Below are 7,500 nucleotides of genomic sequence, written 5' to 3'. Positions count from 1 at the left end.
GTTGTTACGTGCACGCGTATGGTGCGATTGCGTCGATTCGCTTTTCTGTACGGGGAGCAATAGAACGTTGAGTTGACTTATCGGGTCTTCGTTGGAATTACCGTCGCTGGCATTGTAAACTCCAGATGACCTTGTGATTCCTTCGTCGGGCACTGGTAAAGGGTGGCGATGATGCGTTCTATAATAGAAATACCCGTCGTAGCGTTTCTTCCGAGTCAACCCGCTCACGAAACACTCTCTCGTCGTGGAATCCCCGCGTCGGAGAGTAAAACGCGAATTCATAGTATGGAAACTTACGTCTCTCGACGATGGGACGATCCACGCGAAGAGTTGTTACGTGCACGCGTATGGTGCGATTGCGTCGATTCGCTTTTCTGTACGGGGAGTAATAGAACGTTGAGTTGACTTATCGGGTCTTCGTTGGAATTACCGTCGCTGGCATTGTAAACTCCAGATGACCTTGTGATTCCTTCGTCGGGCACTGGTAAAGGGTGGCGATGATGCGTTCTATAATAGAAATACCCGTCGTAGCGTTTCTTCCGAGTCAACCCGCTCACGAAACTCTCTCTCGTCGTGGAATCCCCGCGTCGGAGAGTAAAACGCGAATTCATACTATGAAAACTTACGTCTCTCGACGATGGGACGATCCACGCGAAGAGTTGTTTACGTGCACGCGTATGGTGCGATTGCGTCGATTCGCTTTTCTGTACGGGGAGAAATAGAACGTTGAGTTGACTTATCGGGTCTTCGTTGGAATTACCGTCGCTGGCATTGTAAACTCCAGATGACCTTGTGATTCCTTCGTCGGGCACTGGTAAAGGGTGGCGATGATGCGTTCTATAATAGAAATACCCGTCGTAGCGTTTCTTCCGAGTCAACCCGCTCACGAAACTCTCTCTCTCGTCGTGGAATCCCCGCGTCGGAGAGTAAAACGCCGAAGGCTTACTATGAAACTTACGTCTCTCGACGATGGGACGATCCACGCGAAGAGTTGTTACGTGCACGCGTATGGTGCGATTGCGTCGATTCGCTTTTCTGTACGGGGAGTAATAGAACGTTGAGTTGACTTATCGGGTCTTCGTTGGAATTACCGTCGCTGGCATTGTAAACTCCAGATGACCTTGTGATTCCTTCGTCGGGCACTGGTAAAGGGTGGCGATGATTCGTTCTATAATAGAAATACCCGTCGTAGCGTTTCTTCCGAGTCAACCCGCTCACGAAACTCTCTCTCGTCGTGGAATCCCCGCGTCGGAGAGTAAAACGCGAATTCATAGTATGGAAACTTACGTCTCTCGACGATGGGACGATCCACGCGAAGAGTTGTTACGTGCACGCGTATGGTGCGATTGCGTCGATTCGCTTTTCTGTACGGGGAGCAATAGAACGTTGAGTTGACTTATCGGGTCTTCGTTGGAATTACCGTCGCTGGCATTGTAAACTCCAGATGACCTTGTGATTCCTTCGTCGGGCACTGGTAAAGGGTGGCGATGATTCGTTCTATAATAGAAATACCCGTCGTAGCGTTTCTTCCGAGTCAACCCGCTCACGAAACTCTCTCTCGTCGTGGAATCCCCGCGTCGGAGAGTAAAACGCGAATTCATACTATGAAAACTTACGTCTCTCGACGATGGGACGATCCACGCGAAGAGTTGTTTACGTGCACGCGTATGGTGCGATTGCGTCGATTCGCTTTTCTGTACGGGGAGAAATAGAACGTTGAGTTGACTTATCGGGTCTTCGTTGGAATTACCGTCGCTGGCATTGTAAACTCCAGATGACCTTGTGATTCCTTCGTCGGGCACTGGTAAAGGGTGGCGATGATGCGTTCTACAATAGAAATACCCGTCGTAGCGTTTCTTCCGAGTCAACCCGCTCACGAAACTCTCTCTCGTCGTGGAATCCCCGCGTCGGAGGGTAAAACGCGATATATAATAGTATATGCCAGTGGTTCGCGCGCGTCGTCTCTGAGATACGCGGTCGACAGAGTTCCGAAAACACGTGATGTGCCACGATTTCCGTGCGTCTTACATCTTTCGACGATGGGACGATCCACGCGAAGAGAACGTTCGTGCTTGCGTGAGGTGCAACAGCGTCGATTCGCTTTTCTGTACGGGGAGAAATAGAACGTTGAGTTGACTTATCGGGTCTTCGTTGGAATTACCGTCGCTGGCATTGTAAACTCCAGATGACCTTGTGATTCCTTCGTCGGGCACTGGTAAAGGGTGGCGATGATTCGTTCTATAATAGTAATACCCGTCGTAGCGTTTCGACCGATGTCACCCGCCACGAAAGTCTCTCTCGACGTGGAAACCCCGCGCCGAAGAGTAAACGCGAAGGCTTACCATACGAAAGAAAACGGTATTATACGCCTGTGGTATGTGCGTCTCGGCTCTGTGATACGCGATCGGCAGAGTTACAAAAAAACGTTGATGGGCCACGATTTCCGTGCGTCTTACATCTTTCGACGATGGGACGATCCACGCGAAGAGTAGTTACGTGCTCGCGCGAGGTGCGATAGCGTCGATTCGCTTTTCTGTACGGGGAGAAATAGAACGATGAGTTGACTTATCGGGTCTTCGTTGGAATTACCGTCGCTGGCATTGTAAACTCCAGATGACCTTGTGATTCCTTCGTCGGGCACTGGTAAAGGGTGGCGATGATTCGTTCTATAATAGAAATACCCGTCGTAGCGATTCGGCCGAGTCACCCGCCACGAAACTCTCTCTCGTCGTGGAATCCCCATGTCGGAGAGTAAAACGCGAAGGCTAACTATATAAGAAATATATAGTATTATTTATGCCTGTGGTTCTCCGTTTGCCCTACTCTCAGATACGCGACTCGGAGAGTTACGAATAATCGTGATGGACCACGATTTCTGTACGTCTTACATCTTTCGACGATGGGACGATCCACGCGAAGAGATCATTCCTGCTTGCGTGAGGTGCGATAGCGCCGATTCGCTTTTCTGTACGGGGAGAAATAGAACGATGAGTTGACTTATCGGGTCTTCGTTGGAATTACCGTCGCTGGCATTGTAAACTCCAGATGACCTTGTGATTCCTTCGTCGGGCACTGGTAAAGGGTGGCGATGATTCGTTCTATAATAGAAATACCCGTCGTAGCGATTCGGCCGTGTCACCCGCCACGAAAATCTCTCTCGTCGTGGAATCCCCGCGTCGTAGAGTAAACGCGAAGGCTTGCTATAGAAGACTATAGTTTATACGCCTGTGGTTCACCGGTTGCCTGCTCTCCGGGGTACGCGATCGCGCAGGAGTTACGGAAGAACTTGATGGGCCACGATCTCCAAGCGGCTATATCTTTCGACGATGGGACGATTCACGCGAAGAGAACGTTCGTGCATGCGTGAGGTGCGATAGCGTTGATTCGCTTGTCTGTACGGGGAGAAATAGAACGATGAGTTGACTTATCGGGTCTTCGTTGGAATTACCGTCGCTGGCATTGTAAACTCCAGATGACCTTGTGATTCCTTCGTCGGGCACTGGTAAAGGGTGGCGATGATTCGTTCTATAATAGAAATACCCGTCGTAGCGTTTCGACCGATGTCACCCGCCACGAAATTCTCTCTCGTCGTGGAATCCCCGCGTCGGAGAGTAACCGCCGAAGGCTTGCTATAGAAGACTATAGTTTATACGCCTGTGGTTCACCGGTTGCCGGCTCTCCGGGGCACGCGATCGCGCGAAGGTTACGGAGGGACGTGAAGCGCCCGAGCAATGAAACGTCCGCAGGAGGAAACGAGCAACCGCCGAACATTGTTTCGCGACGTTTCCATAATGTATTGTCGTTTCGCTCGCATCCCGCTTCTTTCCCCTAGTTTCCTCGACGCGTAGTTTCGCAGCCTTAGTGGACGAATCATTCTCGATTCGAGGAAAGATATGCAGTGGGGCGTGCAATGAGCCCGCCAGAGACCACGATCTCCAATGCGTCTTTACATCTTTGGACGATGGGACGATCCACGCGAAGAGAACGTTCGTGCTTGCGCGAGGTGCATTAGCGTCGATTCGCTTTTCTGTACGGGGAGAAATAGAACGATGAGTTGACTTATCGGGTCTTCGTTGGAATTACCGTCGCTGGCATTGTAAACTCCAGATGACCTTGTGATTCCTTCGTCGGGCACTGGTAAAGGGTGGCGATGATTCGTTCTATAATAGAAATACCCGTCGTAGCGATTCGGCCGAGTCACCCGCCACGAAACTGTCTCTCTTTCGTCGTGGAAACCCCGCGTCGGAGAGTAAAACGCGCGAAGGCTGTGACTGTAACATATATATATATATATACACAGTATACAATGCCTGTGGTTTTTGCGCGTGTCGGCTCTTCGGTATACGCGATCGGCCAGAGTTACGGAGGGACGGTGAAGCGCACGAGAAATTGAAACGGCCGCACGATTGGAACCGAGCAACCGTCGAACATTGTTTCGCGACGTTTCCATAATGCGTTTTCGTTTCGCTCGCATACCGCTTCTTTTCCCCTAGTCTCTGAGACGCGTTTTCGAGCCGTTCTTCTACTATCGATTCTCGTAGAGAGAAGGGACCGGGTAGTCTGGAAGTGGAACCCGCATCTTGCGTGTACCGTACACGGAATTGAGAGGACCGGCCGTGAAGCTCGTTTTAAAGCCGTGCGTCTGACACCCAACTCTTGCGCGCCAATTTCGCGGCAAGAGATAATATGGGACGAATGACCGGCAAAGAGCCAGCTGTGAAGTCTGTTTTTTTAATCGAATCCGTGGACGTGTGTATGCCGTAGCGTCGCTCGTCGTGTTCGTTCATGGTCGTTCCGAGAGAAAGAACGAAAGCGGTAACGAAGGGACCGGCCGTGAAGCTCGTTTTAAAGCCGCGCGTCTGACACCCAACTCTTGCGCGCCAATTTCGCGGCAAGAGATAACATGGGACGAATGACCGGCAAAGAGCCAGCTGTGAAGTCTTTTTTCATTATTTGCTTTCAATCGATCGATCGGTACGATTCGTGCAACGTTTCGCGCGATGCGACGCGAAAACATGCGCGCAACAATAGATGCGTCTGATCGGAAGAACGCGAGGGTCGACTGCACGCGATGGATTCAGTATCGGGTAGGATACAAAATATATCCCCGTCGTTTCCACGCGTGCGAGTCTTCTGCGTCTTTCGCGGGTTTTTGAATGCACTATACGCCCGGAACGTCGAGAAATATATACATATTACTTGAACGTTTTTCGTCTCGAAAGGCTTCGGTGTCGTCTCCAAGGCGACGCCTGAATCTCCTTCGCGCGCTGGTCGGAGATTCAGGTATCAACTTTTATCTTCTCTTTGAAAGAAGAGAGATATTAGGTCGAACAAGTGAGAATAAAATTATATATGTGAAATATAAAATTTATACGATTACCCTGAACGGTGGATCACTTGGCTCGTGGGTCGATGAAGAACGCAGCTAATTGCGCGTCAACGTGTGAACTGCAGGACACATGAACATCGACATTTCGAACGCACATTGCGGTCCACGGATACAATTCCTGGACCACGCCTGGCTGAGGGTCGTTTACGTACCATACACTGCTTGCGTAGCTCTGTCAAATCCCCGCCGTCGTTCACCTCTTCGGATCGAACGTTTTTTTACCGAAGGGCGCAAAGAACGTCTCTGAGTCGGGTTAAGAGAAGGATGCTACGTACGATGCGAACGATGGGTGTCTCGTCGGCGTTTGTCGCGGACACGCGAAAATTCTGTGAATTTCACGGACAGTGTACGTTCTAGTTGTTGCAAAACGATCGGAATCGTTTGTATGGACTCGCGTGAGTGTTCGCGGCGTCGTGCGTCGTTCAATTACGACCGCCCGCGGATACCGCTCCACTGCGATATGGATCTGAGCGACAACTTTTTCGGCTGTTCGTGAGATGAACGGTTTCGTGTGTTTAGAAAAATTTTTTTTCCCGCGCTCCCGACGTCACCTGAAATGATGCGTCAGAGGTGAAAGAAAATATTAAGAAGTCGAGAGAGAGAGACTACACACGTTTTATTCATATTTTGTATACCGTGCGTGAGACGGATGTGCACGACACGTCGTATGTCGGTATATTACCGACTGGCCCCAGGGAGATTGTTTTCTTCCTCTCTTACGAATGAGATGTACGTTTCGGAGGATCGTCGTTACCGAAACACACGGCAAAACGAGACTTCTCGCAGCAGAACCTTTATACACAATACACATCGACTCTTTTTACCCCGAGAGAGAGAGAAAAGGTGTATTTCTTTTTTTTATTTTTCGAATTCGACGCACGAACGCTTTGACGACTGGAGAAAAACACGGTGTGTGTTAAAATCGTGCGGGACGAGCATGCGTATTCGTAACGGGTCGAATAGTTCTTATTCCCCGTCGTCGCGTGTCCTCGCTGGACCACCACCGTGCGCTTCCGCCACGTTCAGTTGAATTTCGAAATATATATATATAAAAAGAATCACCATATACTCTCTTTCGGGAGGTGTATTTTTATCGGTTTCTGCTATAGAGAAGAGACGGAGATCGTGTTGTGAGGTGTAACGTTTCTGTATCCCCGTTTCGGAGGATCGTCGTTATCGGCGGAACACACGTCAAAACGAGACTTCTCGCAGAACCTTTATACACAATACACATCGACTCTTTTACCCCGAGAGAGAGAAAAGGTGTTTTTCTTTTTTTTTTATTTTTCGAATTCGACGCACGAACGCTTTGACGACTGGAGAAAAACACGGTGTGTGTTAAAATCGTGCGGGACGAGCATGCGTATTCGTAACGGGTCGAATAGTTCTTATTCCCCGTCGTCGCGTGTCCTCGCTGGACCACCACCGTGCGCTTCCGCCACGTTCAGTTGTATTTCGAAATATATATATATAAAAAGAATCACCATATACTCTCTTTCGGGAGGTGTATTTTTATCGGTTTCTGCTATAGAGAAGAGACGGACGATCGTGTGTGACACCACGTGGTAACGTTTCCGTATCCCCGTAAAATACGTTTATCTTTTCTCGTAGAAAAGAGAGAGGAAGAGGCAGGAGCTCCTCTTTGGCGAGGCTTTCGAACGTCGCGTCCCGTCCGCCGGAATATAATGATATAAATATATAACCGCCGCCGACTTTGTGCGAAAGCGTTGAAACGAACGCGTCGGTCGCCCCATGGTGTGTGTTTGTCGTGTCTTCTTTTCCTCTTCTGCACTTCTCTTCACTGTCGATCGCGAGACCGCGCGAGATCCGCTTCGGTCGTCCAGTCCCCGAAAATTCTTCTCGGACGGGCGTTAAAGTTAACCGGAGCGCGAGATCGTCTAGCGAGAGTCTTTTTCGCGATCGAGTAAAATGTGATAGAAGAAGGAGAAGAGTGTAAAAAGAGAATATAGACACGCGACGCAGCAGAGACCACTGGTGAGGCGCATAAGACGCGTTCGCGAACGATTTTTCGCGACGATACGGAGTCGCGCGTGTCGCGGTATATTTATCATTTATATACGTTATAATATGAATATTGTTGTGTTCGAACG

The 7,500-nt window shown here is 49.7% G+C and overlaps 1 non-coding gene across 1 annotated transcript; it reads left to right on the top strand.

Moving 5' to 3' along the window:
• Positions 1 to 5,377: 5,377 nt before the first annotated feature.
• LOC143176046 (5.8S ribosomal RNA) lies at positions 5,378 to 5,532 on the top strand. Its single transcript, XR_013000652.1, has one exon. It is a non-coding gene; the product is annotated as a 5.8S ribosomal RNA (ribosomal RNA).
• Positions 5,533 to 7,500: the final 1,968 nt, after the last annotated feature.

This window comes from Nomia melanderi, unplaced genomic scaffold, assembly GCF_051020985.1.
Source record: "Nomia melanderi isolate GNS246 unplaced genomic scaffold, iyNomMela1 scaffold0344, whole genome shotgun sequence".
In the NCBI taxonomy this organism is placed as follows: domain Eukaryota; kingdom Metazoa; phylum Arthropoda; class Insecta; order Hymenoptera; family Halictidae; genus Nomia; species Nomia melanderi.
The sequence above is the reverse complement of the archived record's forward strand: the minus strand, read 5'-3'. Positions and strand labels throughout refer to the sequence as shown.